This window comes from Macaca nemestrina, chromosome 8 (assembly GCF_043159975.1).
Source record: "Macaca nemestrina isolate mMacNem1 chromosome 8, mMacNem.hap1, whole genome shotgun sequence".
NCBI classification, from domain to species: Eukaryota; Metazoa; Chordata; class Mammalia; order Primates; family Cercopithecidae; genus Macaca; species Macaca nemestrina.
In genome coordinates, this window is record NC_092132.1 from 79,239,986 (window position 1) to 79,265,408 (window position 25,423).

The following is a 25,423-nucleotide window of genomic DNA, read 5'->3' on the forward strand; positions in this document are numbered from 1 at the left end:
GGATTTATAAGCTACAAAAATCAGAGTTTTTTTTGTAAGGCTTCTGTCTGAAGGGAGAAACATTTGAGCAACTGTGGAAATTCTGAGATCTCCACTCCATCCACTCTTCAGCTATGTCAAGACGAAAGGCCCCTGAGAGATTCAGGTAGCAAATGACAACAAAAACCCAGGAACCAACCAGAGACAATCAGCCAGTTCACCAGCAGTGAATAAGTGCTGCTGGGGGCTGCTGGGGGAATGCCAAGGCTAAGAGATGTCCTTCACCTCTCAGAACAACAATACCTGGCACCTCGTGGGAAGGACCAGATCATGGTAAAGAAAACACGTGCTGGAAGAGGGAAGGTCCCCTAGGAACAGAGACAGGGAAAGGCAAAAGCCGACCTTCCCTTTGCTGTTCATGTGGAAGAACTTCCATGCCCTCCTGCCCAAACGTGAGGCTGTGACAGGGTTGTCAGTTTCCCCGCGCTGCCGTAAATGGCACAAACCGCGTGGCTTAAAACAACAGGAATGTCTTCTCTTACAGGTGTGGAGGCCAGAAGTCTGAAGTCAAGGTGTCTGCGGGGTTGGTTGTTTCTGGAGCTCCGAGGGGAGTCGGTTCCATGTCTTTCTCTTGGCCTCTTGTGCCGCCAGCAATCATTGGTGTGTGTCACCGTGGTGTGCCTCCAATGTCACATGCTGTTCTGCCCTGGGTCTGCGTCTTCACATGGTTTTCCCCACTCTGTTTGTATCTATCTGTATCTCTTCTTGTTTTCTAAGGAGGACTCCAGTCACATCGGATTAAGGGCCCACCCTACTCCAGTAAGGCCTCATCTTAACTTAGATCTTAATTATATCTTCAAAGACCCTGCTTTGAAATAAGACCACATCCACAGGTACCAGAGATTAGGACATGTCTCTTTTAGAGGCACAACACATTCAATCCACAACAGGATTGTAAAATTGCGCAGATTTGGAGATTTATTTAGGCCTAGGCAGTGGTGCTGGGAAATATTTGATAAACTAGATTTCCAGGGATAGGGGGGCATTAGTTGAGGGAAGCCCTGGTTTGTAATGTTTGCTGATTTCGCTTCCAGGCCTATTTCAAGCTATCAACATAACACCTGGCTTGCAAAACTCCTGAAAATTCAGCAATGCGTGGCTCTCTTTCATTAGTACTAACCATGCCCTTGGGCCTATTTTATGAAAAATGTCAATAGCTAAAAGGAGTTATTTATTACAGTTTTTTAATGCATATTTTGTATTATTGAGGATAAGATGTCCCAACAACTTTTGATTATCTACATGTAAAATGACCAATCTGTATGTAATTCATATCCAATTTCAAATCTGAGCATGCATCCAGGTAGATCTGTTTTCTGGGTCTCCATTACCCTAAAACAGCATCAGCCTTCTCCTCCCAGCCCCTCCAGACACCTGCCCCCACCTCTGATGTCCTTACCACTCACAGATTTCCCATCTCCCTAGGTGTGACAACTCCACCATATTCTTTGAGGTGACCCTGGCACTCAGCTTCTACTCTTTCTATGCCAACCTTGTCATTTGGCCTGGGGCCCTTCAGCACCACCGTGGCCCTCCCAGCCAGCAACCCCTCCCTTGTCAGATCTTGGATGCCCTCCACCTCTCAAATCTGAAACTCCAGCCTCGCCTCTCTGCCCACCACTGCCACCTTGCCAACATCTCCCTTATGCACGTGATGCTTACATCTTGCTGATACTTCCGAGCTCCCCAAACCTATCTGCTGGGTCCCTTTCTTCAGCCCCTTTCCTGTTCAGTGAAATCTCTGGGATCACCATTGTAACTGCTGCCTTGTCAATATGCCTAACTCTATCCACCACCCCAGCCAACACTGGACCTCATGTCCATCTGCTGGTGGGGTGAATGCTGGAGCTGCAGATCCAGGGTCTCCAGTGCTAGGGGTCTGCAACCCTACCCAGCACCCTCTGTGTGTCCCAGTAAGACCTTTTACCATTCTCCACCACTCTTCAGCATTTCCATCTCACTTCCAGCAAAAGACATTCCCACCTACATCACACACACACACACACACACACACACACAAATAGAATACTCCCTTGTTAACAAAGTGTGTTCACATAGGGTCATTTGACCCACACACCTGGGACAGGCAGGCACGGCAAGTGTTATTATTCCCACTTTATAAATCAAGAAACTGAGGCTCAGAGGGGTTTCATGTACACATCAGACAGTTATTAACAGAGCGAGGGTAGGAACATGGGTCTCCCAATTCTGAGCATCCCAGGTCAAGCGGTGCGGTGATTTTACCAGTGAGACCTTGGTATCCAGAACGAGCTCCCACATCTCTGGACACCATCCAAATTCTCTATCCACCTCTAGGGTGTGCTGCCTTCTCAACTATGATTCAATTGCTCTCAAGGCACCTAAAGTTTATTTACCCTTCATGCTACCAAAAAAAAAAAAAAAAAAAAAAAAAACTAGAATGATCTTGAAAGCAAGAAGCAGTTTTTTTTTCCTTTCCTCTGAGAGTTGTTACCACTGATTGTGTTTCCTTGTGCAAGTGTTTGGCTGGTAGAGGATTCTCAGAGTCCTCGGCTGAAACAAGACAGTTGACCCTCGGCTCCTGTGGTCTGCTTCAGAGCTCGGGAGCTGACCAAAGGGTCTGATCAGGAAACATCTTCCCATGGAAGCCAAATGCGTGTCTGGAGACCCATCAAGGTATCATAGAGAAGAATCCGCTGGGTGGATCCAATGCTGTGGGCTTACATGGATGAGATGATTTTCTGTAAACACATAATACGAGCCAAAGCCACTTCCTCTGGGAATGGGAGTCCTAAGTGAGTCATATTCTAGTCAATTAGGAATCTCAGCTCTTTCCCGGGCCTTCCAGCAAAGCATGCACACCAGAGGGAATCTGCTTCTGTTAATATAAAAAGTACTTCCCTATCCCAGTTCCTCTTCCAGTACCTTTGTTTGTGTTGCACCCACATGGCTGTACATGGAGGCAAATATGCAAAACAGGTGCCAACCTCCCGTGTGGCCCTGGGCCAGCCTGCGTGCCTTCCCGCAAGGCCACCTCCAGGATGTCTTGTTCTTTGACCTGCCTGCACTGGGTCAGTCCAGGGGGCTGACCCCATCCCATCCCGTAAGAACTGATGTCTGTGGGATACACCAGAAGCACTGGACTGGGACACGGATGGCTTGGCTTCTAACTGTGTGAACTTGGGGAAGGCCCAGGCCCTCCTGAGTCTCTGATTCCTCCTCTGCAAAATGAGAGTTTTGCTATGGGCGAAGCTAACTGGCCAATGCCATGAGGACTGCTTATGTTGTCACGATGAAGGGGACTCCGTAGAGCAGAGAGTGCTGCGGGAAGTTGAGGACAAAGGAGCTCCTTTTATACAATATTTATTTAGGGGCTCATAGTTATGTTTAGAACTGAACAATGTTTTTGCCAAGCTCTAGTGGAAATGGAAAATGAGGAACAGCAATGTATCAGGCGATGAGGAGCAAATAAAAAGAAGGGAAAGCCCAGGCCTGCTCGTGGGTGAATCAGCAGGCAGCACACACCTGCGGAGCCATTGATTCATGCACATTTTAAGCAGTTTTTATGGACAGATTTTGAGGAGCGATGGAACAGGATTGGACTGGTCCATGGGGCCATTTAAGGCAACCTAGGGTACTCTTGGTGGCTCTGAGGACAACAGTTTAAAAGGATGCCTCCTAGTCCTTGCCCATGGCTGCCTCATGGGGAAGCTGTCACTGTCTCCCTCCCAAACAGGGTGGGGTGGTGGGAAGAACACAGAAATGTTGTGAACATTAAATAATAATATCCACACAAAACACGAGCACGTAGCTTTCAACAAATGCTAGATTCGTGCTCTGTGGGTCATCTCAAAGGCCAAGGAAAGGGGAGCCTTCTCCAGGCTCCCAGCTGCACTCAGGTCCCACATGTTCAAGCGTGCCTGCCCCACTGCTGCCCTGAGTTTTGGCCAGTGGCTAATGCCTTCAGCTCTCCTCCATCCTAAGGAGGGAGCCCCAGGGCCTGTGGGGAGCACAGCACCAGTGCTGGGAGGCAGTGGTCATACTGGTTCAGAGTACCCAGCTGAGTCTTAGACTTGTGTTGAAATCTTGGTCCTGCCATTTACTGGCTGTGCTGCCTTAGACAAGTGTTACTTCAATTCTCTGAGGCTCAGTTCTTCATCTCTAAAGTGTGCAAACATTTGTTAAATAAACAGCTGTGGAGTAAATGGGAATAAGGCCACTTTCCACATGGGAGGTCTTTGTGGCAATTAAATGAGGTAATTACTAGGCCAACTGATGACATAGTAGGTACAATGATTAATTTTATGTGTCTACTTGACGAGGCTACAGGGTGCCCAGATATTTGGTCAAACATGATTCTGGGTGTGTCTGCATGCGTGTTTTGGGTGAGACGAACATTTGAATCATTCAATCATTTGAATCAGTTGACTGAGTAAAGCAGGTTGCTGCTGCCCACCCCACCCTCATCCAATCAGTTGAAGGCCTGAATGGAACAAAAAGATTGACCCTCCTGCCTCACCACTTTGAGCTGGGACATTGGTTTTTTTTTCTACCTCCAAACTCAAACTGAAACATTGGCTCTTCCTGGGTCTCAGGCATGCTGAATGCAGATCTGGGACTTGTCAGCCTCCATAACCATATGGGCCAACTCCTTATTTTATATATGTATATATATGAAATACATACATTACACACATATGTCCATCTCTCCTATTGGTGCTGTTTCTCTGAAGAACCATGACTAGTACAATAGGTGCTTAAGAAAAAAAAATAGGTTGCTTTTAATGATTGCTATTTCTCTTATCTCAAAACTAAGCAAGAAATGACGTCTAAATGTAAAGCTGACTGAAATTATGTTAAGGGATAGGAGGAAATGCCAATAATGACCTAAATAGCACTTATTATTTGTATGCTATTCAGATGGTATCTTTCATCTTCTAAAATGAGCATTTATAATAACATATGTGTGTATCAACTGTGGCAATATCATTACCTTAAATTCTGGGAAACACATTTCTATTTTTTATTTTATTTTATTTTATTTTTATTTTTATTTTTTTGAGATGGAGATTCGCTCTGTCACCCGGGTGGGAGTGCAGTAGCCGGATCTCAGCTCACTGCAAGCTCCGCCTCCCGGGTTTACACTGCCTCAGCCTCCGGAGTAGCTGGGACTACAGGCGCCCGCCTAATTTTTTGTATTTTTTTAGTAGACACGGGGTTTCACCGTGTTAGCCAGGATGGTCTCGATCTCCTGACCTTGTGATCCGCCCATCTCGGCCTCCCAAAGTGCTGGGATTACAGGCTTGAGCCACTGCGCCCGGCCACATTTTTAAATATATATTGATAACTACCTCCTTCTAGTTGTATAGTTCTTTAAAATTAAAGAATTATATTAATTGGACTATGATTTTACCATTTCCTAGTTATGATGAAATCGCTGATATGCAAACCTGAAGGTCTGCTAACGAGGGTGAAGAAAGTGTTCACTGATTGCTTCTGCAACTTACAGAGGTAGTGAGGGGCTCTCACGAACATGCGCCCAGGAGAAAGCCATCACTATGAGATTCCAGACACAAGGGAGGACTGTGAGCAGCCTCAAGATGTGAATAAGGAAAGACTCACGCCTGTAATTTCAGCACTTTGGGAGGATGAGGCAGGCAGATCACTTGAGGTTAGGAGTTCAAGACCAGCCTGGCCAAAATGGTGAAACATGTGTCTCTACGAAAAACACAAAAATTAGCAGGGAATGGTGGTGGGCACCTGTAATCCCAGCTACTGGGGAGGCTGAGGCACAAGAAACACTTGAACCTGGGAGGTGGAGGTTGCAGTGAGCTGAGATCGTGCCACTGCAATCCAGCCTGGGTGACAGAACAAGACTCTGTCTCGAAAATAAATAAATAAATAAATAAATAAATAAATAAATAAGAAGAAAAAAAAAAAAGAACATGCCACAACAGCACAGACTACAGGTGGAGGAGGAAAAGAGGGAGACCTCACCGCTCTATCAAGTGGACTTACCAATAGAGGAAGGGAGCAGTGGTGGCAGGGGAGAGACAGAGCAAGTTGATCGTGACCCATGATTCTGGAGATGAACTACTTTCTGACAATATGAGCATGCCTTGAAGTGATTCATAAGAAAAGATGCAGTCAGAAGACATGGTATGTTTAGTTCCTTTAAGGTTCTAGGTAGGAGTAAAGGACATAAGGGGATTTTAATCTTTTGTTGTACAGGCCATGACTTTGAAGAGAAAGGAAGATGTAGGAAGGGGACTGTTGGCCCGGGATGCTGTCAAAAGACACAGTTGATTTTCTGGTGATGACTCTGAGCTACCAGATATTAAATAGCCATCAAGGAGCACCATGAAGACTATGACGGCTATCAAATAACCCAGCTGGCAGAAGACTTGCCTCCTAATGAAGACTTTCAACTGAAATCTGAGTTGGAGAGGAAGACAGGCTCCATTATATTTACACTATGAAGGGCAATAAAAGATAAAATGCCCAATATTTTTTAGAAAACATAGCAGGAAGACTACCAGGAACAGTATTTATAGGCACAGTTGTTTATTCACCAAAGTTTATTGAATAACTAGTTGCCCTGGAGACTGTAACAAATGAATGAGATCCAGGCCCCATATCAACTGGAAGTGTCTTCTCCGAAGCAAATGTCTGAGGAGCTGTCGACTACCCCCACTCTCACTGTCAAAAGTTTCATCTCTGAGAAGGGAGAGAGAGACCCAGTCTCTTTAGAGGGCATCAGCAGGAAGTGATGCTGTGCCGTGGACAGTATCATTTCTAGGCATGCCAGAAACCCAGGTGTCTCCCTTCTCTCACCCTCTCCATTTAAACCATGCCCATCAATTAACCAGGCCTAATCACGCCTCCTTTCTAAAGCTCTCTGAAGTCTACTCTCTTCCTCTGTTTCTTGAATAGAGGTAGTGAACTTGGTCACTACCCTTGACCAAGCTTATTATCTCCTGCCAGCCTTCTCTAACTGACAGTCCTTTCTCCAGTCTTTCTCTGGTCCCCATATACTAATTCCTTTAAAATGCTAATATTATCCCATCACTGCCCTGCTGATAACTCTTCAAACTTCCCCGTTGATCTTTAGCTAAAAGTCCAGCTTCTTAGCAGGGCCAATCCCTAGGACTTGCCCCTGCCTCCAGTGCCATTTCTTCCCAATGCTGTCCTGTCCACTCAAACCCAGTTTCTATTAACTACTATGCACGTTTAGCTCCATGAACACACCATTCTCTCTGTCCTCTGAGTCTTTACACATGCTCTTCCCTGTCTCAAAACATTCTTCTACTCCCTTCACCCTGGTCTCCCAATCTCACCTGGCTCACTTCTTCAGCACAAAGGGTCAAAATTTTTTAAATGTCAGGAGAATGTCATACAAATGATGGAGGTAGGAAGCAGTGGCCCCTGGGAAGCAGGAATCCCACAGGAGGCCGCATTAGGAGTTCAACTATCAGAAAAGCTGTAGAAATTGCATGAGCAAGACCATGGAGGCAAGAAAAGTATTGGGCAAGCTGGAAAATTGAAGGCAGACAGATCCGCCTGGTGCATAAGAGGTGGGGAGGAATGGGTAAATGGGTGGCCAAGGGGAGAGGCTTGGTCCAGTGAAGCTGGAGAAGGTGAGAGGCCTTGAAAACCAAGCAAAGGAGTTTAGTCCTTGTCTTACAAACAATGGGAAAAACTTGAAACTGGGGAGTGCTGGTTGCTATTTTAGAAAGGTGTGGCCAACGAGTGCAGAGGAATGGGGCTGGAGAGATGAGTGACCTTAGAGGAAGATGAGGAGATGAGGGCCCAGACCAGGGTGGCAGCAGGAAGAACTGGCTGAGGCAATGGGTTCGGAAAAGATGTGGAGATCCAACCCCCTAAACTCAATGCTCAGTGACCGAATGCAGCAGTAGAGAGTGACTCAGGAATCAGAGGGCACTTGAGATCCTCGCCAGAGAAACTGGGAATATGGTGAGGCCCATTGGCTGAGGTGGGAATCACAAAGGGGGAGGAGGTTTGGGGAAGATAATGAGTTAGTTTTGGAACATGTTGGCTTCAGGGTGTAGGCTCTAGAAGCCCACGTGCATAATTAAAGTCAGACACAGCCCTGGTTTCAGCATGCAGGGCTGTTCACGGAAACCACCTGTTAGAGTTCATTTTGTCCTTCCTGGTGTCCTTGTGTTTCCATGACTCCTCTTTTTCATATCCCAATGAAGCAATGTGAATTGTTTGCTTTGCACGCCAAGAACGAGTCGTCAAAGCGCAGGGAGAGTGGACATGAGCGCCGGTGAGTGGGAGAAGAGTGGTTGTGCCAGGGCCAAAATTTTCACTAGGAAATTGTTTTTCTCCCTAAGTTTGTGTCAATCAGTCATACTCTGTTTCTCTTCCTTTCAAGATTCTTCCCAAGTGTCAGTGCTGACCTGCCCTCATGAGCAACCTGAACACTCCAGACAACACTGCTTCTTCGCTCTGAGCCCCTGGGGCACTTTGAAGTCCACAGTGCGCACATTTTTCACATAGTTTTGTAGTTTCCTCTTTGCTTTTGAACTCTTTGCAGGTGTACATCTTGTCTCCTTAACTAAATTCTTAACTCTTAAAGAGCCCAACTTATGTCAAACATTTTATTTTACTGTTGTCACAGTGCCTAGTACAGTCCCAGGTGCATATTAAGTTTTTAAAAGTACAAACTGGATTGAAACTGACATTGAATTCATTTGTCATAGAAAGGAGACTGGAAAACAACCTCCTTGAAAGGACATAGTATGAGAGGAAATAAGGTCGATGTGGGGAGGGAGATAGTGCCAGTTCCTACCATGCAGAGGAACATATCCTAACTTAAAAAAAAGCTTTCCCTCTCTTGTAGTAATAATGATTTTGCATTCTAAATATACTTGAAAGGACGAGAATACTGGTCTTCTAGGTGCCAAGTAAGTTGTCATCTCAACTGGCTAAAACGTCCGTTTTCCTGAGACCACTTTTTGTGATCAACAATATTGGTAATATAAAAATGTGGAACTTGTCATTTATAGTGAATTACACGCTGTAGTACTCAGTGCCACTCAAATGGCAAGACTGAGAGTGAATCTTTCACTTCCTATTGGTTAGAGCTCCATTTGTGTGGCCATCATGATGTTTGGGTAACTTAAAAGGAGAATATTCATGACTCAGCTCATGACATTTTCCCCAGGCAGAAGAGACGGAACAACCCCAAGTATTATGGTGGCCAGATTGTGTACTTGTCATATTGGAGGATGATGTCTATGGGAGAGGTGAGGAGAGGAGGCAGGAAGCTGGTTTTGTAAATCGATGAATCCCAAAGATTTCCGGGGCTGTCCTGCTACCAGTGCCTGGCACTCTACCATCCTCATCACATATAATATGGATCCCTGCTCCTTGGACAGCAGGATGCCCTTTACCCTTACAGGACATTGGAATAATGGGACCACAACTTGTAGCTTTCAGTAGGAGACACAATTAAGAGGAGGAGGAGGAGGAGGAGGTGTGGCTTGAAAGGAGGATGGGTAGGTCAGGTGATGGGTATCCTAAAAGCCCAAACTTGACCACCACACAATCTATGCATTTTTAAAAATTGCACTTGTACCCCATATATTTATACAAATACAATAAAAATTAAAGCACATCAGGTTCTACTCTCTGGAGTAGCATGAAGCATGCCTCCGGAGGTCAGCAAAGATGACGGGAAAAGACACTCACTAGAGTGCTTGCTTCACAGCTGTGCCAAGGACTTGACTCCCCATGCATTTCAGAGCATACCTTCCCCCTTCTGAGGTTCCCACAGGATAGCAGGGTAAACAGCAGGAGAGCTCCTTCTCAGCCCTGGTGGCACCAACGCCCCTTGGCTCTGGGTCACATTCCTCCACAGACTTCACGGGCCTCAGGTTACAAAGGCCCTGTTGCACAATTCTTGGGAGAGTGGGCATAGGGGCTGGGCTGGGATGACAGGCAGTGTCCTGCGCGTGTCGGAGATCCAGCATGGCCGCTTGCCAAGGCGCCTCAGGGGATGGCAGCAAAAGGAGACTCTGCTGTCTCAGGATCTTCAGAGAGGTAGCTTCCTTTGCTTTTTTTCCTTCCAAATCTCTTAAATAAAACTTGTCAAGGCTGCATCTTCTCCGGTAATTCAAGAGAAAACATTTCAAAAGTTTACTTGGCATACCTGTGTTTCATTTTACTGGAGAGATTTGAAACTTCAAAACCACAATGAAGAATTCTGAAACTAAAACTTCTTTTATCCCTCTGTTTTTCACAATCAGCTTTCTCCTGTAGTTATATGGCGTGGTGTGTGTAAAATTACTCAATATATTACACAACTTTTAAAATTAATATGGAAGCTGAAAGCTATAACAACAACTGTTTAAAGCCTATGCCATGATGGAATGCTATTTCTTATGCTCCTTCTTGTTGGTAATTGCTTCATAATTATCTTTTATTAAAGGCAATCTGCATATAAAACCAGAAACATATGGATAATCCTTACAGGAAGTTCACATTTTAGTTGGCTAAAAAACAATCTAATGACCTAGAAAATACTTATCAGACTTCTCTAAGGCTAATGATGGCGCTGATGACTATAAAAATTAGGTCTCTATTTTTATTAAAAAATTCTTCATTTCATTTCCTTTTCTTTCAGAATTTGGATCTTTGGACTGATACTATTATATTTGCAATGAATTTAATTGGAAAAACGCTGAGTACCTGCACCCAGGCACTGCCCGGGCTCAAACTTGCAGATTAATTATGGATGCAAGACATATATAGCATCATGTATGCCAAACCCTGGACAAGTCTAAGGAGGCTCCTCCTATACTATCATGTTAATTCCAAATAGAATATTAATTCATTGGATAAGTCAGAGAAGGCTCATATAGAAGATACATGAGGTAAGTAAGGGTAGGTCAGTTACCATGGATGGATGTAATAGCCAGCCTCACACCTGCCAGATAAAGTGTTTACTCATCTGTACATTCAAGGGTGTACACACACATGTTCATAAACAAAGTATTGTCTACCTAAACTGGAAAAGACAAGGCCACAGGAAGACTATATATTTATTATAAAGTAAAAATCTGGTAAATTGTGTAAATTTTTTTTTAAGAAAAAAAAAGATTACTTCTAATCAGCCCTCAATTTACTATAGCTAGTCAGTTTCCCTGGATTTATTTTCACTGTTATCTCAGTCTTTTGAATGGGGTCTTTGGTGCTTTTTCTTGTCATTAACCAAAGCTTATTTTGTATGGCGATGCAGAGGCTAGGAGAATACCTACTTTTACCAATAACCACACCAAAGTGATAAACGAGATTTCCTCTTTTTAGCATATTCTAACTTAGAAAATCAAAGAGTTAGTTCAAATATGAACCAACACATTCATTCATTGTGGGGCGGAGTGTATTGGAGAGGCCACCAGGCTGAGAGTGAGGGGGCTTAAACTTGAGTCCCCAGCACTAACTAGCTTGATCCCCTTAGCCGAGACACTTCTGTGTCTGGTTTCTCCTTCTGGAAACGAAGCTGTGGAATGGATGATCTTCTAGTTTCCCTCCGACTCTAAAATTCTGCAGTATGTGACAGGCTGCAGCAGCATGTGACTAAGACAAGGGTCAGGGAACGTTACAGTCAATAAATGCAAATGGAGATGTTAGGACTTTCTGTGTTTTGTGGGTATTATCTGAGGTTCAGCTTAAACTTAGTTTTCAATGGCTATCAAGGAAGGAAGGCTAAAAACTGGACCAATGAGATTTTAATGTTCAAGGTTTGAGTGGTTATGATTAGATCATAACCGAATTATGAAAATCACAGTGACTTCTGTACAGCAGTTGAATGTGTGCTATAAAGTTAATGTGCAAGTGTATTTTGTTTTTATCTGGATCTCTCAGTTTTACATGCTGTGGGGACGATTACTACTTTCATAGAATGTGAGAGTATTGGCCTTACTGCTATGACATATTTATTCGTGATGTGCTGGAGGTCAAGGATAGTTAGAATTGTGTCCTGTGGATAGAGATTCCATCTCTTCTTCCTCTTGTCAATGGCTGTTTGGGTCCCCTGTGGGTGACTGACCTACCTGTCAGAACAGGGACTCCGGCTCCCACTGAGGGAGCATCGCCATCAACTCTGACCTTGCAGGCAGAGCTCAGTGTGCCTGCTTGAGCTGTCCTGTGCTCCAACTCCGGGGTTGCAGTGTGCTAAGACCCAAGGGAGTCCACATGGGGATGAGTCAGGGCCTGGCGCTGGCCCCGTGCTCCGCCCCACTGGTAAACAGAACAGTTCTTTGCTGTCACTGAGAGCCTCTCGGGGCCCCAAGACTGCAGGAAGAAACAAGTATTGTAGAAGCCAAAACCCCAAGGCAAGGTAAAGAAAACAGAACTGTCCGCATCCCCAGCAATGATTTCACTGGCGGGAGTTGCTGGGAGCTGGGTGGGGGGTCCCGTATATGGTTCCAGCAGAACTGTTTTACTTACTTCTCAGCCAAAAGCCCCTTCTCTTTTACTGTTTATAGGGGTGGCCTTTTGCCTTTCAAGGTTTGAACTTTCAAAACTCGACCTTAGAGTCAGTCTTGCTTGCTAACCCATAATACAACTTTTCACCTTTTATTACTTTTGTTTGTTTTTGTACTGGCTTCTATTAAAATACTTCCTTCAGTGAACTTATTTTTGTTTACTCTTCCCTGTCATTCCAGGGAGAAGCTATTGAAAGACAAAAACCTCTATATAGAAATATATCACCAGCAGCACAAGTGGACTACAGCCTCAGAAATGTCCTCACCGTCCAGCTTCATGACAAGCAGACTGGCTGTTGGCAGAATGCACCCAGCTCTGCTTCTGCTCGTATGGAACCTTACATTACCCTAACACAGCTGGGGCACATGCTATCTGTGCTTATACTGTTCTTCCTAAGCTTGGAGACACACTTGCCTTGAGATCTCTCCTCTTTTTCCTTTAGACATTGGCAAGTCCTGTTCCGAGCTTAGCAATGCCACGTACCTGAACTGGAGGCATGGCTGGCTGATCCCTTCTAGCTCCCTCCAGCAGCGTCCCACCTTGGCTATATCAGTAACTGCACCTCCTGTTATTTCTCCTTCCCGGTTGTCAAGGTCAAACCTGGGCTGGATATTGTGATGTCACAGAGTGGAATCCTCATTCCCCCAGATGGTCCAGCTAAGGCCCTCCTGGACAGCACTTCCTGTCCTGCCCACGGCGGGAGGTTGGGAAGGACATTCCCCCATTTCCACTTGCTCTACCATTCAAAACCTTGTGAGGGCCCTCAGGGAAGAATCCCCTTGCAGGTTATAAACTGACCTGCAGAATTATGGGATTTTAACTGTGGGGAGAGACCTAGAAGATCAGCTCATGACCAGATTCTCATCTAACTCCTTTTTTTTTTTTTTTTTTTTTTTTTTTTTTTTTTTACAGATAAAGAACTGAGGCCCCACGTGGTGAAGTGACAGAGCTGATTCTAGAGCCCAGGTGCTCTCAGTGTCAGCCTCTGCCATTCTGACCACGCTGCACTCAGATCTTGCTCTACTCTCTGGAGTTTGTCCACATCACAGTTTTCTGGTATGCAGCTCATCAGACAATTTTTACCTGAATCCACACATGACAAGAGACCATTTGGGTAATGTACATTATGGGAAGAGAATAGAGTCTCAGTGAAGATCATTAGTTTCCCTAGCAATGTAGATGCCAGGAGTGGCTGGCTCTGGTCCTAGCCTAGACTCAGAAATCCTAAGCCACCAGACCAATTCTAGATTAACAAGTAAGGTGACTTCTGAGTAACTAATATTTTCATTGAGATTTGATGATAAGCAGCAAAGCTCAAACAAAAGTCCAGAGTTAGTGTTGGCAGGGTGAGGTGGCTCATGCCTGTAATCCCAGCACTTTGGGAGGCTGAGGTGGGAGGATCACTTGAGCCCAGGAGTTTGAGACCAGCTGGGCAATATAGTGAGATCCCATCTCTACAAAAAATACAAAAATTAGCCGGGCGTAGTGGTGCATGCCTGTAGTTCTAACTACTCAGGAGGCTGACAGGGGAGGATCGCTTGAGCCCAAGAGGTCTAAGCTGCAATGAGTTGAGATTGCACCACTGCACTCCAGCCTGGACCGCAGAATGAGACCTTGTTTCAAACATACACACACATGCACACACACACACAGTATTGACTACAGCGCTATACCAGGTTCTAGTGTTGTGTAGGGGACAGGGAGGAGCAATCTGTAAAGAAATAGCGTCTCACTGGAACTTCGTTCTTCATTCTTTCATATCCTTCATTTTTTTCTAGACACTAACCCTATATGGTACTAAAAAATTATCTGAATTGCGTGAGACGACGTACCTGTGAAGTCAGAGAATTAGGCTTTAAGAATCTCTCAAGAGGAGAACATATATTGGGCTTTTATAATACTGATAACATTTTACATCATGCTTCATTTACAAGCTATTTTCACATATATCACTCTATTTAATCTTCACAACTTGGTGAGATAACCAGTATTATTTTTAGTATAATTTTATGGATGAGAAAATTACAACTTAGAGAAGTTGTGTCTTGCACGATATCACAAAGCTAATTAAGTGGAAAGGTTACTTAACATTAACTACAAACCAGATCTTCCACCAAGGCTTTTCCCCACCACACGCCTTGGCTGGTTGGGGAGAAATTGCCATTTGGTCCCAGAACACACTTGAAGGCCACTGCCTTAAGCAACGCTTTGAGTAACAAGGAAGAAAGTATTCCCATAGGTCATAAATGCTGCTTTACTGACTTCCTAAATGTCTTCATAAAAACTTAGGGAAATGATTAATGGACACCAATTTTAAACTTTAAAATAATATAATTATTGCCCTTCCATTCAACAATTCCACATCTGTGAATTCTCCTAAGAGAACCATTACAGATATGAAAAATATTTAGCTACAAGAGGTTTTTTTGAAGCACTGTTTATAACAGAAAACAAATATAAAGCTCAACATTGGAAAAGTGTTAAAATGGATTATGCTGAACTCATGAAAATAACGTGCATTTCCCACACTTTGATTATTCATGTGGCATCTTCAGAATATTGCCATCTGCACTAATATTTACTTAACATTTCTCCTTTAATTCACACATTTTACTGGAATAAAATTATTTAAAGGTTTGTTTTATTATTAACGTAAGTAGAAATACAGTATTAATTGCCTTAAATGTCAGATGACAATAAAAACAAATACAATGAAAACAAAGTAATGTTATGAATGCATTAATTTGGTCCCAATACCTTGAAGAAAACACATGACTGATTTAATAAAATCACAATTAATACGCTTTTTTGCCATCACAAACTTCACCTTTCTACATTTAAAAAAATATCTTTTTTCATCTCTGATCTAGAAAAGGTTCAATGGAAAGAAGAAATGCAGTGTGTGTCTGATCCCAAATCACAGTTAGATATATTTATGCATACCTTACATTCTAAATCAGTAATTCTCAAAACTTGCTTGAAAGGTCACCTTGCTTAGAAGAGGGTATTTCCCTGGCAGGATATGCAGGGATCAATGCCTCTTTGCTCAAACAGTCTTCCTCCAACTATCATCTCAGGGCAAATAAAGATGACATCTTTCCTTGTGTTTTGTCTTGGCTGAGCATACTCAATGCTGTACATTCTGTGGAGGTGTGGATTATGCCACATCCCTTGAGCATACATCCCTGTGATGAAACAGGTGCACACCTGTAGCAGAGTCAGGCAAAGCCTTACACCTGGAGCACACAGAGGCTCCAGGTCCCCACGGCAGTGATGAGGGAAGCCTGCACACCTCTTCAGAAGCAGGCATTCTGCAGGCTGAGTGAAAGTTATAGATATTTGTAAGTCAGAGTTCAAAGGTTTTTGCTCAGTTATGGAGAAGGATTTTGTGGGGGGAAATGCTAATTTTGTCAACATTTAAATTCCACTTCAAGGCAGAATTTCTCAAATTGTGTTCTACAGACTATATATATATATATATATAGTCTCAGCCTATATATATAGGCTGAGCAATTCTCTGCCTCAGCCTCCCTAGTAGCTGAGATTACAGGCGCCCACCCCCTCCACCGCCACCATGCCCAGCTAATTTTTTGTAATTTTAGTAGAGACGGAGTTTCACCATTTTGGCCAGGCTGGTCTTGAACTCCTGACCTCGTGATCCACCTGCCTCAGCCTCCCAAAGTGCTGGGATTACAGGAGTGAGCCACCGCACCCAGCTGAGGACTTGTTAAAACACAAATTGCAGGCCCCACCCATCAAGTTTCTGGTTTTGAATATCTAGAGTGAGTCTCAAGACTTGACATTTTTAGCAGGTTCCTAGGCCTGATGGTGGACACCAGACTTTGAGAGCTACTGCACTTGGACAAAGAAATTGAATGTACAGTATAGAGTGCTCTCGATAGTAGTACAGAATGTAAAGTATTGAGTACACTCTAAAGGCATTTCCAAAGGCCTAGGAAATGGAGTTTGGACCTTGGGTCTTTACATATTCAGAAAAGAATTGGTATAGAAAGGAATTTTGTTCTTATTTTGCTTTTGGTTTTTGTTCTTTAGGATTTTTTCTACAAATAATTTTTATTTTTCCACTAAAATGCTTGTAGTCTATGTCCATACATTCAGGATTCTTCAAGGTTAAACAGAATCACTTTTCCTTATTTTGTACCTTTTAAAATAAGGAAAATGAAAATGAACACAATTGATGTCTGACTTTTCAGATGCCTGCATTAATTTGATTTCAGTGACCCACTGGAAACCAGTGTCAGCATAACAACAGTTACCAGAGCTAAATCTACAAAGTAGGTAAGGAATATAAACAAACTAAGCGCTAGAGATTTTAATTAAGCCTAGTGACTCTGAAGTTGGACTCTCTCTTAAAAGATGTTGAGAATTTAATGTAATCCTGAAAAAGTACATCTAAATTCAGGAATTTTTACCAACCAAATACTTAACGCTTAATAGAAATGGAAGTGTGCCTATAGAATCAGAAAGATCTTTCTGTTGAATCAGAAACATATTGCTAATGTTTGTAGCTATGGGACCCACCTCATGTACACACAAAATCATAACATTTTCTTAAAACAAAGGTAGTACTATATACCCCAACAGAATTCATTTTTAAGGAGTGCTCATGACATTATTAAAAGAAAATGTCAGCCAAACTGCAATAAAGCATTTCCAGGCCAATAAAAGTAGTTTGAGTTGAATGCTCTAAAAGTATTGGCTTTGAAAGGTTAAAATAATAAGTGATCATAGATCCAAGAAATACAATGCTCAAGTCATTAGCAGAGGCATTTTATGCTGTATTGTAAGTAAAGTGTAAGGGATGTATTGGTTTAGATCCTATAAGGTGATCCCTTTAAGACCAGTGCCTGCCCTTTCTATGTGGCTCTTCTCTGAAGAACAGAAAGTTATATATAGGACCAAGAACCCACGCATTTTAGAAACTAAAAAAAAAAAAAGTTATATTTGACTTTGTGATACATTTGTGTGATTCCATTCAGACATAACTGTCTGATATTTTGGAAGTGCTTTAAACCAAACATGAGACACACTGTGAAGACCTACATTCCCAAAGATTGCAGCTAATATTGGTCTAGCTTTCCCAGTGAGTCCCTGTCTCAGAAAACTTTTCTACTTTCTCCACCCATGGTAGAAATCTGTCTCTTCTCCTTTTTCTTTACCCCCAAATAGTCACAATTGCAGAAACACATAATGCCATAAAGACCATGCCAAGTACAAGTGGTCTCTGCTGTGGTCTGAAAGTTCTACAAAATTCGTATGTTGAAACTTAATCTTCATTGTGGTGGTATTGAGAGGTGGGGCCTTTTGCAGAGTGACTAAATCACTCATTGTGTTAGTTCGTCCTCATGCTGCTCTGAAGAAATACCCAAGACTGGGTAATTTATAAAGAAAGAGGTTTAATTGATTCACGGTTCCGCATTGCTGGGGAGGCCTCAGGAAACTTACAGTTGTGGCAGAAGGCAAAGGAGAAGCAGGCACCTTCTTCCCAGTGTGGCAGAATGGAGCGAGTGTGAGCAGGGGAAATGCTGGACGCTTATAAAACCATTAGATCTCGTGAGACTCACTCATTATCACAAGAACAGCATGAGGGAAACCACCTCCATAATCCCATCACTTCCCACTGGATCCCTCCCACAACATGTGGGGATTATGAGGATTACAATTCAAGATGAAATTTGAGTGGGGACACAGCCAAACCATATCACTCATGAATGGATTAGTGCCTTATGAAAGGGCTGGAGGAAACTAGCTGAGGCACTGTTACTCTTTTGCTTTTCTGTCATGTGAGGACACAGCATTTGACTCTTCCAGAGGATGTGGCTATAAGGCACTACCTTGGAAGCAGAAAGCAGTCTTCACCAAGGCTGGTGCCTTGGTCTTACACTTCCCAGCCTCCAGCACTGTGAGAAACAAAATCCTGTTATATATAAATGACCCAGCCTATGGTCCTTCTCTATAGTAGCATAAATGAACCAAGACAGTCTCCAACCTCAATTATGCCCTCAGCACAGGGCAGTTCTCTCACTGTCCACTGCACAGTCATTGCAAACTCTCACCAATCTCTGGAAGCCTTTCATTTATGTCCCTCTCATTCTTAGCAGTGAGCCTCATTTCCTCTGCTAAAAACTCAGAAACCATTAACTATTCCCATTTTCAATTCCAAACCTACCCTACTCTAAATACATCCACATCTATGCCCACTCTTAACACCTTCCTGCAGCTCAGTGGAAAGGCATTCTCTTTCAGACCAAGGCTAATACCTCTCTATGTGACCTGAGCCCCCATTTAACACTGCTACTTTTAAGAATTTGCTCCTTCAATTATTCCCTTTAACTAATTTCTACCAGTGTCTCTCTCTCTCTCTCTCTCTCTCTCTCTCTCTCTCTCTCTCTCTCTTTTCTGGCTCTCCCATCTCAGCATAAAAACATTCTCAAGTCTTTTCTATTCATAAAAACACGAAACCTCCCTGAACCCCAAGCCCCTCTCCCCAACACAGCTACTTAAAGTTCTCTCTTTTCTTCCAAGCTAAGCTAATGGAAAAAATAATAATAATCTACTGCATTTCCTCTCAAGCCATAAGGCTGAGGTCTGAAACAAGACAAGGAGAAGATAAAAGAACATAGGCTTGTTAATCATTTTATACTTAATCATTTCCCTTCATGGCGTCACTACCAAATTCTCCCAGGACTTCTTCAAGCTACAGCTAGAAGACAGACTACCCATGTCCTTGCCTCAAAGACTGTTGGCAGCATTTTAATGTGATCTTTCTCACTATAATGCTGTTGCCAGGATATCGGGGAATGTAGTATGTGTAGTTCAGGGTCAGGTGGACTCAGGATCCCTCCAGTTACCCTCCAGCTGTGTTTCTGGCTTACCTTGGTGTTGGAATCACAGGAAAGCAAGTGTTTGGAAGTGTCCTCTCCTCATGAGATCTTGGTGTCATCTGTATGTTCCCTTGAAACCACTGACTTTTCATTTTTACTAAGCCACCTCTGATCACCTTCCCTTTTATTTTCAGATGAATTATCCTCTGAATTCCCCCTGTACTTAATACTCTTATAGCATTAAGAAACCTAAAGAAATCTACCTTGATCTTTTCTCTGAGCAGTTTAGGGTGAGTTCTACCCAGTTTATTTCCATAACTACTCCTTGATTCTAAGATTAAATTGGTTAGGAGATAACTAAGAGCTAATAACAGCTTTTTAGCAAAAGAAAATAAGACTACCATATACATCAAGGCATTAATTGAACACATGTTCCAATTTAAGAGATGCTTAAATGTAGAAAAAGGGACTGCTGTTTGGAAAATATGGAATACAGTATTGGCCAGACACCAGAGCCAGGCCTGTACTCCCAGCGCTGTGGGTGGCCAAGGCCAGGAGTTGGAGATCAGCCCAGACAACAGAGAGAGACTGCATCTTTACAAAAATTTTAAAAAATTATCTGGGCCTGGTGGCATGCACCTGTAGTCCTAGCTAGTCGGGAGACTGAGGTAAGGGGGATCACTTGAGCCCAGGAGTTTGAGGTTACAATGAGCAATGATTGCCCCACTGCACTCCAGCCTGAGCAACAGAGCCAAACACTGCCTCAAAATAAAAAAAAAGAAAAGAAAAGAAAAAAAAAAAAAGAAATACAGTATTTATTTTTGTTGGCTACTTAGTATACAAAACACTCCCATGGGATAGAAAGGGTCACAGTAATACCTGCTGGAAGAACTACCCCACAGAGCAGGGAGACAAAAGTCACACACAACTCAACTGCAAATCAAGTGTGAAAACAGCGTTGTTAGGACTACTATTTTTGCAGTTACAGCCTGAATTCCAATCCTTGCCCAATTTTTTCATCTATAAAGAGGAAAGAATGATACCTTCCTTGCAGGAGTGCTGCAAAGAAGAAAGGAGACACCGACTGTAGACTTTAGCATGGTTGAAGCATAGTGGAAGTTCTCAATGACAAAGCAGTGTGATTTTTTTACTATTATTAGCTTTATTATAGAGAAAAAATAGATGCTCTATGGATTTAAAGAAGGAAGAGATCATCTTTTCTTGGGAAACACAAGAAATACTTCATTTAGCATGTGGTCTTTGAGAAGAGCCTCGAAGGATGAGTGATACTTCTTTAGGGCAAGGTGGAGAACCCCTTCTCCCAGCTCTCTGCAATCCTGACAGGCACCATGAGCCTGCCAGCATGACCACCTTGAGAGTCATGGGCAGAGATGACACTTTGTACATGTTAAAATTTATAATACTTATTTATAATTGTACCTGATGAACTTTTTGATTCAATAAATTCCTATTTATATCATTGCTTTGAAACAGGCAATACTTGTTGAGGGGCTATAATGTTCATAAAATAGTCGGAAAAGCAAATACAGGATATTTTGAATAAGTGTTACTGTGAAATCATTTCAAAAGCATGTACTGGTTATTAATGATAGGCAGTGCGTTATGTGCCTCTGGCTTGGCATCCTGTCTCTGGAGTACATGTTGTAAAGGAAGAAAAGTGGGTAATTATATTTTACATGAACATCAAATTGAGTGTTCCTTCCTTGGAGTTTTGTATAGTAAAATGTGGCAAGATTGTCCCCAGTTAATGCCAGGAAAAAATAAAAAATAAATGTTATTTAAAAGCATGTCTCTTAGAAACACAAGTGAAACTTGCTCACGTGGTTTGCAGTCATTGAACGTAGATCAGCTCCTGTGAAAACAAACTCCATGGGTAAGTCTGAATTATTTTGTTATGTTGGTATTTTGTTGCATCATATGTTGCTTAAAGTGAAATTAAATATATAGTTTGTATCAGAGTGAAATAAATATCAATGTTATTATTGGTTAATCCATTATTGACAGACTCTAATAACTCTGTTATGATAAGGATTTTAATTCTATCTATATTTATCTTAACAGGTGCAAACTTACAGTTCAAAAAATGAACAAGTAACTTTTCAATCTTGTTCTATAAATATAAAAGTTAATTTTTGTCTCAGATGTCTGTTTTAACAATTATCTTCAAGGTATTTATAATAAAAACGCAGTTGAAAATGTGCCCTTAATACTTGTGTATTCTGCATAAAAATGATCTAACATAAGTCGTTCTAGAACATAAGATTCTAACATTTATTAGGATTCTATATCTCTAGCTGATTCCCAAGCTATTTCTTGCTTTTTTTTTTTTTGGTGGTGGTTGTTGTTTTTTGTTTTTGTTTTTGTTTTGTTTTGTTTTGTTTTGAGATGAAGTCTTGCACTGTCCCCCCAGGCTGGAGTGCAATGGTGTAATCTTGGCTCGCTGCAACCTCTGCCTCCCAGGTTCAAGCTATTCTTCTGCCTCAGCCTCCCGAGTAGCTAGGAATACAGGCATGCACCACCACACCTGGCTAATTTTTTGTATTTTTAATAGAGATGGGGTTTCACTATGTTGGCCAGGTTGGTCTTGAACTCCTCAACTTGTGATCCACCCGCCTGGGCTTCCCAAAGTGCTGGGATTACAGACATGAGCCGCCATGACTGGCCCAGTATTTATTTATTATAGAATCTTGTCTGGGACTATATTATTGCCTGGGTTTTTTTCCCTTCAACTTTTAAGTTCAGGGGTACACGTGCAGGATGTGCAGATTTGTTACATAGGTAAACATGTGCCATGGTGGTTTGCTACACAGATCATCCCATCACCCAGGTATTAAGCCCAACATCCATTAGCTATTCTGCCTGATGCTTTCCCTCCCCCTCACCGCCCATCAACAGGCCCCAGTGTGTGGTGTTCGCTGCCGTGTGTCCATGTGTTCTCGTCATTCAGCTCCCACTTATAAATGAGAACGTGCATTGTTCGATTTTCTGTTACTTTGCTGAGGATAATGGCTTCCAACTCCATCCATGTGCCTGCAAAGGACATGATCTTGTTTCTCTTTATGGCTGCATAGTATTCCATGGTATATATGTACCACATTTTCTTTATCCAGAGTATCACTGATGGGCATCTAGGTTGATTCCATGTCTTTGCTATTGTGAATAGTGCCACAATGAACATACGTATGCATGTCTTTATAAAAGAATAACTTATGTTCCTTTGGGTAGATACCCAGTAATGGGATTGCTGGGTCAAATGGTATTTCTGCCTCTAGGTCTCTGAGGAATTGCCACACTGTCATCCACGATGGTTGAACTATAATTTACATCCCCACCAACACTGTAAAAATATTCCTTTTTCTCTGCAACCATGCCAGCATCTATTGTTTCTTGAATTTTTAATAATCTCCATTGTGACTGTCATAAGATGGTATCTCATTGTGGGTTTGATCTGCACTTAATGATCAGAGACGTTGAGCTTTTTTTTCCACATTTTTTTTGGCCACATGTATGTCTTCTTTTGGGAAGTGACTGTTCATGTCCTTTGCCCACTTTTTAATGGGGTTGTTTTTTCTTGTAGATTTGTTTAAGTTTCTTGTAGATCCTGGATATTAGATCTTTGTCAGATGGAAAGATTGCAAAAATTTTCTCCCACTCTGTAGGTTGTCTGTTCACTCTGATAGTTTCTTTTGCTGTGCAGAAGCTCTTTGGTTTAATTAGATCCGATTTGTCCATTTTTTTTGCTTTTGATGTAATTGCTTTTGACATTTTCATCATAAAATCTTTGCCTGTGCCTATGTCCTGAATGGTATTGCCTAGATTTTCTTCTGTGTTTTTTGTTTGTTTTTTGTTTTTTGTTTTTTTTGTAGTTTTTAAGTTTTTAATCCATCTTGAGTTCATTTTTTATATAGTGTAAGGAAGGCGTCCAGATTCCATTTTCTGCATATCATTGCCTGAGTTTTAGTAGTATCACTAGTTATTAAAGTTTTATATAAAACACTGCATAAAGAATACTTTATTGGATTCTAGTCATTTGGAAACATTTCTAGCATCTCTCAGGGGTGTGGTGTTTGGAATACTCTAATCTGATTTTGGATATAGAGTGCCTCCTTATCCAAAAAAGTCCTTCAACTTTCTTTCCTACCTACTTCCTCACTTTTAAATCCCAAATAGAACTATTCCTCCCTTCCTTGGGAAACTTTACCAGCGGAATTAATCAGCTTTGTTATGATAATGTTGTGTAACACAATTTCTGAGTTTAGCTGGGCGTGGTGGCACATGCTTGTAGTCCCAGCTACTTGGAAGACTGAGGTGGGAGGATTATTTGATCCCAGGTGGTCAAGGCTGCAGTGAGCTCTGATAGCACCGCTGCAATATAGCCTAGGCAACAGAGTGAGACCTTGTCTCAAAAAAAAAAAAAAAAAAAGAACTCAGTGGTTTGCAGTACCAAAACATTTACTTCTTGCCCACAGGTTGACTGGTCAGCTACAGCAGCCTTGCTCTGTGGTTTAGGTGAGGCTTAGGTCTGTCCCATGAGTCTCTCATTTTGGGACCTACATTGGAGAAACAGTGGCTACCTGGGGCAAGCTCTTCTTAATGGTAGAGCAGGAAGGAACACAAAAGACTGAGATGTCAAGGCAAAGGGTGCAGACACATTCAAAGCCTCTGCTCACATTCATTGCCCAGAACAACTCCATGATCAGCCCCAGCATCAGTGGAGAGATTATGATACTCCTAATATAGGTGAGGAAAGGAGACAGAGTGAATATTTGCTGAACAGCACCCCCACCAAACATATAAGGGTGGAACAGAGATAGGTTAACAAAAATCAACATCCTGTGCCAAAAGGCGAAGCAGTCACTGTTCTGTGGCACTTGTGAAATCCCACTGGGCAAACATTCTGCTGGATGGGTCACTGGGCAGCAGAGCAGGCCTGAAAGCCTAAATACCCTACAAGCTCATGTTCCAGCCCAGGCCAACACCATGTACTACCCACAGGCTCCCCAAAAAGAGAAATGACCAAACACAGAAATGAATTAAACCGTCGTATCTGGGCCACAGATCATGAATCTGAAATCCTGCACCCACTTAAATCCTGTACCGAGAGACGCCTCTGTCTTCTGAGGTGTCAGGAGGTGAGTAAAGAAAAAAGAAAGCAAAGAAAGCAAAGTCAATGGAGCAGTAAAAAGAATCAATTAATCAATTGATCAATTCAGGAAACTTGAAATAATTTTCCTTTTCGGGATCAAGGAACTAGAAGACAAGAATTCCTGCCTGAGAAAGGAGTGGAAGACCTCATGAGATACCTTCTTCAGACTCGCTGGCAGCCTTCCTGGGATGTGGAAAACACTGTTCATTATTCCTTCCTTTTCATTTAGATGAAGAGTTGACTACTTGCACAGTCATACAGTTGACGGCATTGTCAGGAATAATCTGTAAATAATCTGTAACACTCATGTTTACTCATAAACAGATCCCTCTTTCCTGGACCAAATTGCGGTTTCCTTTGGAAACTATTTTAATCAAGGCTTTTTTGTTTCAAAGTAACATCACCTCACATCAAACTAACTCAAGCCAGTCAAGTGGCTGGGGTAAGGATTCTGGGGAATCTCATAAAACTCGAGGTCAAGAGAGTGGCCTTGTGAGTGACTGGTATGAGCAATTGGCTGCACAGTAAAAACTGAGGCCAAATCTGAGCAGGATGTGTTGGAATTGATGTTTTCATGTAATTAGCAATGCCACTCGCTCAGGGAACCCAATGTTGGACTTGTCAAATGCCAGCTGTGTCTGTCATCCCTTTCACACTGAAGCTGAGCACCCCCACCATGTTCTACACACAGAACCATCATGGAACTGTCCCCAACACATGGCAGCCACTGGTGGAACCAGATGTGGGCATAGTGCCCAAAGGCAGCTTATGCACTGCTGGCCAGAAACCCATGAGGTGGGCCTGTGCAAAGATCTCACCCAATGGTAATCACAGTAGTTAACCAAGTCAATTAGTTTTGGTTACTTTGGACTGGGAA

General features: G+C 42.6%; 1 protein-coding gene and 1 long non-coding RNA gene across 4 annotated transcripts in view; one reads left to right on the forward strand and one right to left on the reverse strand.

Moving 5' to 3' along the window:
- LOC105482194 (DnaJ heat shock protein family (Hsp40) member C5 beta) overlaps positions 1–13,164 on the reverse strand; it is an 81,046-nt gene extending 67,882 nt beyond the window's left edge. For 2 of the 3 annotated variants that reach the window (XM_071068162.1, XM_011742202.3), the window contains exon 1: positions 13,018–13,164. The gene's annotated coding sequence lies outside the window, so the exon portion shown is untranslated. The remainder of the gene's footprint in view (positions 1–13,017) is intronic. The other variant, XM_011742201.3, reaches the window with a different exon arrangement.
- On the forward strand, positions 8,773–15,988 carry LOC105482192 (uncharacterized). Its single transcript, XR_987432.2, has 4 exons — positions 8,773–10,086; positions 10,670–10,919; positions 12,714–12,861; positions 13,447–15,988. It is a non-coding gene; the product is annotated as an uncharacterized lncRNA (long non-coding RNA).
- The last annotated feature ends 9,435 nt before the right edge of the window (positions 15,989–25,423 follow it).